Below are 9608 nucleotides of genomic sequence, written 5' to 3' on the forward strand. Positions count from 1 at the left end.
TATTATTGTAAAATAGGTCAACGTCCATTGCTTTATTTAAATTATAAACGTTGCTGCTTGAAGCTGGGAGAAACAAATAACAATAATAAAATGGAATAAAAGCTTCAATTTAACTTATGAATACACGATGTGAGTGTTTTAGACGTCTTAACAATACTATCCTCTCATCTGTCATTTGTCTTGAGCGTCTCATTCATTGTTTTGTTGGCAAATGGGAAACTACTGGGTGGGGTTCCTACCTCCCATAGTGGGCAGGGGGGTACATACTGTGTCTTTTATCCCCTTATAACTGTTTTCCAACATGCTTTCTGTCTTTGTCTTGGAATGAGATTACTTGGTTTTGTCCTGGCCCTGGCCGGGGTCCTAGCTGGGAGGGAAACAGTCAAATGCATAGTTATTGTGTTGGGAGATGATATTTTTTTTCCTTGTAAATCATCTCTCTGTTATATATTATTATATTTGTTATTTTCAATGTATAATGTAAGCATTTGAGTGTATTCCTCTTGGTTGGATTTTGTGCTTGTGTCCGGATGAGACTTGGAGGTGATCTCAAACTATGTACATTGGTGGTGTGCTCTTGGAATCTACATCTGATCCCTATTTGTCCCCAGTTCCCCTATGTCTTCCTTTTTCTTGTGTGCTTTAATTGTAATTCTAGAACTTTTTACTATCCCATTTTCTTCCTTTTTACTGGCGCTGAAATAACCTAAATGTGTTGCAAGCGCCGTAAAACCCTTAAAAACAAAAAACAAAACAAAACAAATGGGAAACTCGAAACGTTCACATTGCTGATCTGTGTAGATTAAATTGAAGCCTCTATTCCTTTTCATTATTTTTTAGTGCTTTTTGTACTTTAGAGGAAAACGTTTGTCAAATTTCTACCATTCAAACAATTTGTTATTTCATTTACAACTCATCATTGTGAAATATTTTAAAAATCTTAAGTTACCTTTAATTATTACTTGTATGAAATGAAATTGTTGCAAAAACTCATTTCTAATTCTAATTTGTATATTAGACATTTAAATATCAGTCAAGCTGCTCTGTGAGTCAGGTTGGAAATGTCTGTGAGTTGAAAACCATCATCTCTAATTTTTCTGAAAGATTTGAAAATGATAATAATGATCACCTTGTAACTGTGAGTTTGATGACATGATGATATTAAATAAATACATTTATATTTATAAATGGGTCTGTTCATTTATATTCTAAAATGAACAAAACTAGAGCATTTATTTAGTGCAATATCCACTAAACGTGCTTTACAAGGGGCCCTGAGCCAACAGCAACACTTAACATATAGGACGAGACTTGATACCTGTTAGGTGATATTACATTTTTTTTGACAACACTGTTAACGGCCAGATACTCATTTTATATCTGAGTAAGCTGTGAGAATGCGAGTAAAGAGTCTTTACCAAGGACTCAACTTTGTGCCACTCAGAGCTGGTCTCGAACCCTGGACCTTCTGATCTGAAGGCACGTATCATACGACTAGAGTGGAAATTTAAGGAAGGTAGACATGCCTGTAATCTTGGTTTTAATATAGTTCCAGTTCCCTTATAAGTTAGCGAAAAGCCAGGTTGGTGGTATAAAAGAGAGAGAGAACGAGGGGGGGGGGGGGAGATGGTGGAGGAAGGCAGATTGAGGATTCAGTGTCACTTGTGCAATGCCTGTGTCAGTTGGTAGCTTCACACTGTTCAGCGTATATAAGCTAGTTTGGTTCCCTTGTGGTTCCAACATTGTTTTTAATTTCTTTGGAAAGAAAGGAGAGAAAAAAGAATCTACATAAATTAACACGTAAAAAATTAGGGATTCCTGACTGGTATTCAAGACGTCTGAGGTTTGTTTGCTTGTTTTTAAGGGTTTAACAACACTTGCAACACTTTTAGGTCATCTCAGCATTAGTAAAAAGGATGATGGGATAATAAAATATTTCTGTATGGAAAAAGTATTACAAAAGAGGACAGCAATCTTTCATCAAACTGTACATTTTATTGTTTCAAGATGGGGTCCCGATAGCACAGTTGATGGAGCACTCGCTTCACATGCAAAGGGACTGAGATTGGTGCACTTCAGATTTTGTTCTGACCCGCTGTCAACCCAAGTGAATGGGCAGATGGACCTGTTACAAAGTTGTTTATGATACACTAGCATCCTATCCAAAGGGTTGCAAGCAATTGCTAGTCCATTTCAAGCTATAGAAACCGGGATAAACTCTAGCTTCATGGGCCTAATAGCTCTGAAGGACTACTTTTTTTCTTTTTACTCAGTCGAGAACTCTGGCCAGAGCCATGACATAAACAAGTAATCTCACCCACACACACACACAGAGAGAGAGAGAGAGAGAGAGAGAGAGAGAGAGAGAGAGAGAGAGAGAGAGAGAGAGAGAGAGAGATTGTAAAGGAAAACAGATTTAAGGGGATAGAAGACGGTAAGAGTGAACTCCATGCTCACCGTGGGTGGTCAAAAGATCCCATTCAGGCATCTAAGGTTCTCTTCCCAGATAAGGTAGAAAAGAAAATACCCTGTTTCAAATGTTTGGTTAGTTACAAGACGTAAATTCCCTTTTCTGTCCGTCTAGGATAGGATAATATAATGGATGTTAACTATTAAAACTGGGAAATATCCAATGCCTCAACCTGGACTCAATAAAAAAAGTGAAGGACTTATTGTACTTTTGGCTTGTTTCAATCTCATCAAGAGATCCCAACCAGTGCTAGGAAGAAAAAATGGTTTGATCAGAAAAAGGACCAAAGACAAATAAACAAAAAACAAAAAAATAAAAAAACAAAAAAAAAACAACAAAAGTTGAAATATGAAATAGAAATGATGGGCCAGAAGAGACTGCAGCAGTAGGCTTGTTTTTGTTTTTAAGGGTTTTATTGCGCTTGCAGCACATTTAGGTCATATCAGTAAAAAGGAAGAAAATTTGAAAGTAAAAAACATTCTAGATGTACAATTCAAAGGACTTGAAGAAAAAAGTAAGACAAAGGGGAAAGTTTCCAATAGGTAACAGTTGTAGATTCCAAAAGCACACTATCAGTGTACTTAGATTCCAGCACGGTTTCCTCAAACTTATTCTTATTCTTTGTTATCATTCCGTACCTTCCTCGAACAGGGTTTCCTCAAACTAATTTCACCCAGCCAACGTAAAATTGTTTAATCAATTAAAGGATTTTTTATGCGCTCAGTGATTTCATCCACTGATGATTTACTGTGACATTGACACTCAAGTATGTGTTAATCGTGTGTATCTACACTGCAGATGTGTCTAGCACTAACACACTCCATCGCCGTTTCATAAAAAAAAAAAAAATCTCTCTACGTATTCTTAACACTTCGCCATTCGTTCTAATTTTCAATACCACGCACCATGATTTGCAAATAGTTGCCTACGACAGTAAATCAAGTAAATGATCGTTGTGATAGAGAGAGAGAGAGAGAGAGAGAGAGAGAGAGAGAGAGAGAGAGAGAGAGAGAGAGAGAGAGAGAGAGAGAGAGAGATTGTAAAGGACAACAGATTTAAGGGGATAGAAGACGGTAAGAGTGAACTCCATGCTCACCGTGGGTGGTCAAAAGATCCCATTCAGGCATCTAAGGTTCTCTTCCCAGATAAGGTAGAAAAGAAAATACCCTGTTTCAAATGTTTGGTTAGTTACAAGACGTAAATTCCCTTTTCTGTCCGTCTAGGATAGGATAATATAATGGATGTTAACTATTAAAACTGGGAAATATCCAATGCCTCAACCTGGACTCAATAAAAAAAGTGAAGGACTTATTGTACTTTTGGCTTGTTTCAATCTCATCAAGAGATCCCAACCAGTGTCACCTCCACACACCAAACGGAATTTTGCCTTGGGGTCTATTCCAAGGGAAGACTGAAATAACCCAGGTGTCAGCCACAGCGCAAATTGAGCTGGAGAGAGGTGGCCTGCTGAAGGCCGCATAACATGATGGATATTCGAACGAGGTATCTTTTGGGTGCCTTGCCAAGTCTGTATTGCTGCCCCCCCCCCCCCCCCCCCCCCTCCCACTCCTTCCCCATCAAGTTTTCACAAGGCACGGTTTCCTCGACCGTTTTTGCATGTCCCGAGTCGTTCTAGGAAACCATGTTGGAGTGTAGTTTGATTTGTTTTTAAGGGTTTTACAACGCTTGCAACACATTAAGGTCATACAAGCGCCAGTAAAAAGGAAGAAAATGGAATAGTAAACTGTTCTAGAATTACAATTAAAGCACACAAGAAAATGTAAGACAAAGGGTAATTGATTCAAATAGGAAACGTGTAGATTCCAAGAGCACACTTTCACCTACTTCGTTTGAGATCACCATAAAGTCTCATTCAGACACAAGCACAGGTCCCCAATAAGAGGAATACACTCAAATGTTTACAAATCATATATAATATGTAAATAAAACAATACAGTGCATAACAGAAAGATGATTTACAAGGAAAAAAATATCATCTCCCAAAACTAACCATACATTTGACTGTTTCCCTCCCAGCTAGGGTACCCGGCTAGTGCCAGGACAAAACCAAGTAATTTCATCCCAAAACAAAGACAGAAAGCATGTTGGAAAGAAGATAAAGAGGGATAGAAGACACGGCAAGTGCCTCCCTGCCCACTATGGGCGGTCAGGAACCCCACCCAAAGTGTAGTTTGACATAACCTAAAAGTTTCACCCATACACCAGCACAAGATTCCACTAAGAGGATTCCACTCAGATGTTTACAAATCATAAGTTAAAAATATAGAAGTAATAGTAATAGTACATAACACAGAGAAGATTTACAAGGAAATAAATATCTCCCAAAACTATTACTATACATTCGACTGTTTCCCTCCCAGTCCCAGCCAATGACTCTGGCCAGGGTCAGGACATAACTAAGTAATCTCATTCCAAGACAAAGATAAAAGACACAGCAAGTACCTCCCAATGGGAGGTCGGGAAGGCCACTCAGCAGCAGTAGGTTTCTTTGTGTACGAAGTTAGGTCAATGGTTCCTTTCTCGACGTTGTGGAATGGGTAGTCATCCTACAATACTAAGGTAATGATCCTGGACAATGTCCTGCTTTAACGGCAATCAGCTGATCTCATGCAAAGGTCCAATTTAACACTGATGGATTTTATGTATGGTTCCATTCCTATATTGAGGCGCGTCATAAATATTTAAAACCCACACCTCCATCATAGACACACACAGACAAGCAACATACATACACACTCAGACCAAAGAAAAAAATAACTAAGAAAGGCATTAAGTGAAGTAAAAACTTTTATCATTCAGAAAGTACGAGGTAGATAAGTGCGGCTATGTGGTCTTGTGGTATGGCACTCACTTTCAGATCAGTAGGTCTTGGGTTCGAGCCTCGCTCAGCGCATAGATGAGTCCTTGGAAAAGGCTCATTACTTACATTCTCTCACCATACTCAGGTGTAAAATGAGTAACTGGCCATTAACAGGCATCATGTCCCGTTCTACATATTTAGTGTTGCTGTTGTTAAGGGATCCCTTGTAAAGCGCTTTGACCATGATTGGTGGATGTTACGTTATATAAGAGCTCATTTTAAATTATTTTTTAAAAGCACAAAACGGGTGATGGATTGCTGAATACAAAAAGAAACAAAAATGAAAAAAAGCAAAATACAAAAACAAAACAAAACCATTCATTTTATTTTTCAAGGACACAGGATAATTTGGTGAAAAATATTTCGGCTTTGGGGGAAAAAATCTCTCTTTTTTTCTGTTTAGTCAACATTTTTCCTCTTGATATATTTCACTCAGGCACCAATGGCTGTTTTCATTCAATCTATCATAAATCCTGTCACCAATAAAACCACTAACATATTTTAGTCGACTCTTATCTTAAAATAAAAAAAAAAAATTCACTTGGAAATAGTTTTATAATCTATTGAAGTGCATGGATGGACATTTAACATACCACATCTCACCAGTAGAGTATTACATTAAGACTGTAAAACGTCTTTATTCTAAAGCTTCTCCTTTTACCTTAGCAAAAATTTTAAAAATATTTTTTCATATGTAATGATAACATATTCAGTAAATACCAAGAAGAACAAAAAATGAGCATACACATAATCTTTCATGCAGATTATTAACAAGAAAACCCGAAGAATTTCATTGTTTTTTTTATCTTGCAGCTACTAATCATTGTTAGAAGGAAAAAAAATCCCTTATATTTTATTCAACTGTCATTTAGCAGTTATTTATGACTTTGAATGCCAGAAAACCTGGATTTAGATATCATTTTCCCCTAAGTTTTACAGCACATAAAACACTTTTAAGCTAGAGAAAAAAACAAAAAAAAAAACCCAAACAACTTTACTTAATATTCATTTAATGAACATAAATAAATTCTATACTTCTCTATAAGCAGATGATTATTCTTTAACTAATCTTATAATTTTCTTGTAAAGAAGATAAAGAAGTTATTTTCCTGCGTAAATTCTGTTTAAAAATGCGTAAATTCTTTTTAAAATGTCTGTGTATATTCTTTTAATACATAAAAAAAAAGAAACCATTAAGAACCCCAAAAAACTTTAATAAAAGATAAGCAAAAAAAAAAAAAATAAATAAATAAAAACAGTAGGATTTATAAAGATTCACTTGAAGAAGCATTTATCATTTTAATTTTGTATCATACAAAATGCTTTTCTTGATTAAAAAATCAACAACAAATTATTGCACCATTTGAATAGCAAGGAAACGACTTATCAACAGGAGAAAAGCCTGAGGTCAAAGTTCATTCAATCAAATTGAGTTAACTTGAGACATGCACAGTTCTCTTGAGATTTAGTAGTGAGAAATTAGGGAGCAGGCACTAGTATTAGATAAATATCTAAAACGTGTGTACATAACAGAGCCAGTCAAAGCAGAAAAAAGAATCCACAAAAAAGTATCCTGCCTCGAGTAGTGTTTCATACACACTTTTCAGATTTTCATCTTACTTGTGATTTTAAAAAAAATCAACCTGAAAATACTTGAAGATATGAAAAGTTGGGTATCAATGGAGTCTTTAAACTAGGGTCATTTCTTAAAGAAATTAATAATAGCTGTCATCTGCATTTTTTTGCGGCCGCAAATATCAGGGCGATCTGCAAATTTTGGCAAATTTCCCAAAATTGGCAAATCGTGGCAAATTTTGGGAAAATTGGCAAATCGCGTGGCAAATTTTGGGGAAAAAAAGAAGCGAAAACAAAATGACAAAAAAAAAGTGTGAAACTTGAGAAATGTTGCAGCTTTGCCTGGGCCCAAACCAAGGGAAGTTACTCTCTACGGATAATGATCCTTTAAAATCTTTGTAACAACGCGATTCACAGTCATTTCATTTCTCAAGTCAAATAAATCGAGTCACTTACACTTCCAACTTCAGTCATGGATCGTTTCGTAAAAAAATCTTCAAATAAGGACCCAAAGTGCGGCAAATTTTTTTAGGAAATTTTGGTCTTTTTGGCAAATTTCTTGGCAAATTTTGGGGTTTTTTTTTGGCAAATTTTGGCAAACTTTAGGTCTCAATTTGGCAAAAAATGCAGATGACAGATAATAGGTTTAAATGTTATAGTGAAATGTAATTTAATGAGAACAAAATGTTGTGGTTGACAAATGAAAACATAATGGTGACTACTTAAACATAAATGCATGAGACAAAAAATTAGTTTCAGGCGATAGAACTGAACCAAAGAGTAAATAAATTTAGAACCTATTAAAAAAAAAATAAATGTCATATATTCAAATAAATACATTACGTCAGCAAAAATGTTGCCATTTCTATTGAAATATAATAAATACAGAGGTATACATCTAATACTAATAACCAACCAAGAAAATATTTCGCTTCGCATAAAAATCAGCAACTTCATTTTACAATTAAAAACAAATTTATCCACTTCTTCATCTTCTACTAAGTAATTGGGTTTTTTTTTTTATCAAGCATTACTTAACAGAGCAAAGAAATCTGAATTGATTTGTCATGCTGTTGGAATCATATGATTCAAAATTTGATTCTCAGAAATATGTCTTGAGGTTTACAATAATATCAAACAAATTTGTTATGGGAAGTGTTTAAAAAAAAACAAACCAAACAAACAAAAACAAAACAAAAAACCCAAAAAACCCCCAAACAAACAAAAAAAAGCTTTGATTTGCGCCTGCACACACACATATTTATATTCATACAGACTGCTTAACAATAAAGCATTTTTATCCACATGGACAGGGGACTTGAATCTTTCAGAGATCCTACTTTAATCTAGAAGGCAGTTCAAATAAATAAATAAATAAATAAATAAATACACCCCCCCCCCCCCAAGAATTTTAAGCTTTTCAAAAATCCACTTCAGATGCATTATATATTGGCATGATTTTTTTTTAATAATCTGAAATGAGGATCTGAGCTCCTTAGACAGAGGCATAGAGCCTTATCAATGCACTCAACTTAATGTACACTTATATCTTAAAATATTAAATACCTTAAAATATTTACTCACTTCTTAATTCATTTTTTATTTCTAATCAAACGATGTATTTTATATACTTATTCGTTTCAAGTTCTTGGAGCAGTATGGGCTTTATGAGTAATAGTAATAGCCAATCGAAGTTACTCCTATTAAGGAGACATTGGTATTTTATCACATTCTCCCAACTACTGAGGCAATCAAAGCTTATCTACTTTGACACATGACATGGACACTTGAACCCCAGTACCCAGACCTGCCTAGTTAGGACTGAAACTGAAACTTTTGTAGTGATGGTTCATGATATTTTTAACAAATTGCTACTCAGTCACTTTGCCCCATATAATAAATTAGTAAACATATAGAAATCGCTAATTTTGAAGAGACAGCAAAGGTTGAAAGACAATGAAAAATTGCAGTCTTGTTAAAAAATTTGCAGGGTTTTTTAGTTAATTTTTATTGGTATTATTATTATAATCATATATATATATATATATTATAATAGTTACCACGTTATTGAAGTCAGTCTACATCACTGTTGCGAACAGCTGTCATATATCTCTTGTTTCGTGTTGAGTGTGGCTCGTGATTAATTATAGTATATTTTTCTTCCGGGCATAAGCTGCATTGTTTTGATGATGGTGTGTATCCTGTTGTTTTAGATAGAATTTTCCATGAAATACTGTGGTCTAGCTTGTAGTATTTTAATTTCAAAATATGTTCGCTGAGTTTTGTAGATGTTTTTTTGCTAGTGTTTCGAAAGGTTGAGGTATGGAGGTTGTATCTGGTTTTGAAATTATTTTCCGTTAGTCCTATATACTTTTCCTGCTTGTTTGTTTTAGTTTTGGTGACTGTGGCTTGGTATTAAACTTGATTCTAAACATTGTTTATTCAACGGGCAATGTTCCTTCTTTCTGCAGTTGCATTTTTTGGTGGGAGAGTTTTGCTCTTGTCAGTAGTTTTTCAATATATTTTTGTTGTGGCTGGAAATTAGTTGTTTCATGTTGCGCATACAAAAATAGCTGATTTTTATCGTATTTCTGATGATTATCTTAGGTAGCTTGTGGTTCTTTGGGAAGTATGTATTAATTAGTATCAAGAACTGCTGTCCAATGTTGGTGCTGATGTTTT

This window comes from Berghia stephanieae, chromosome 1 (assembly GCF_034508935.2).
Source record: "Berghia stephanieae isolate SIO BIC M18660-M18661 chromosome 1, UCSD_Bste_1.3, whole genome shotgun sequence".
NCBI classification, from domain to species: Eukaryota; Metazoa; Mollusca; class Gastropoda; order Nudibranchia; family Aeolidiidae; genus Berghia; species Berghia stephanieae.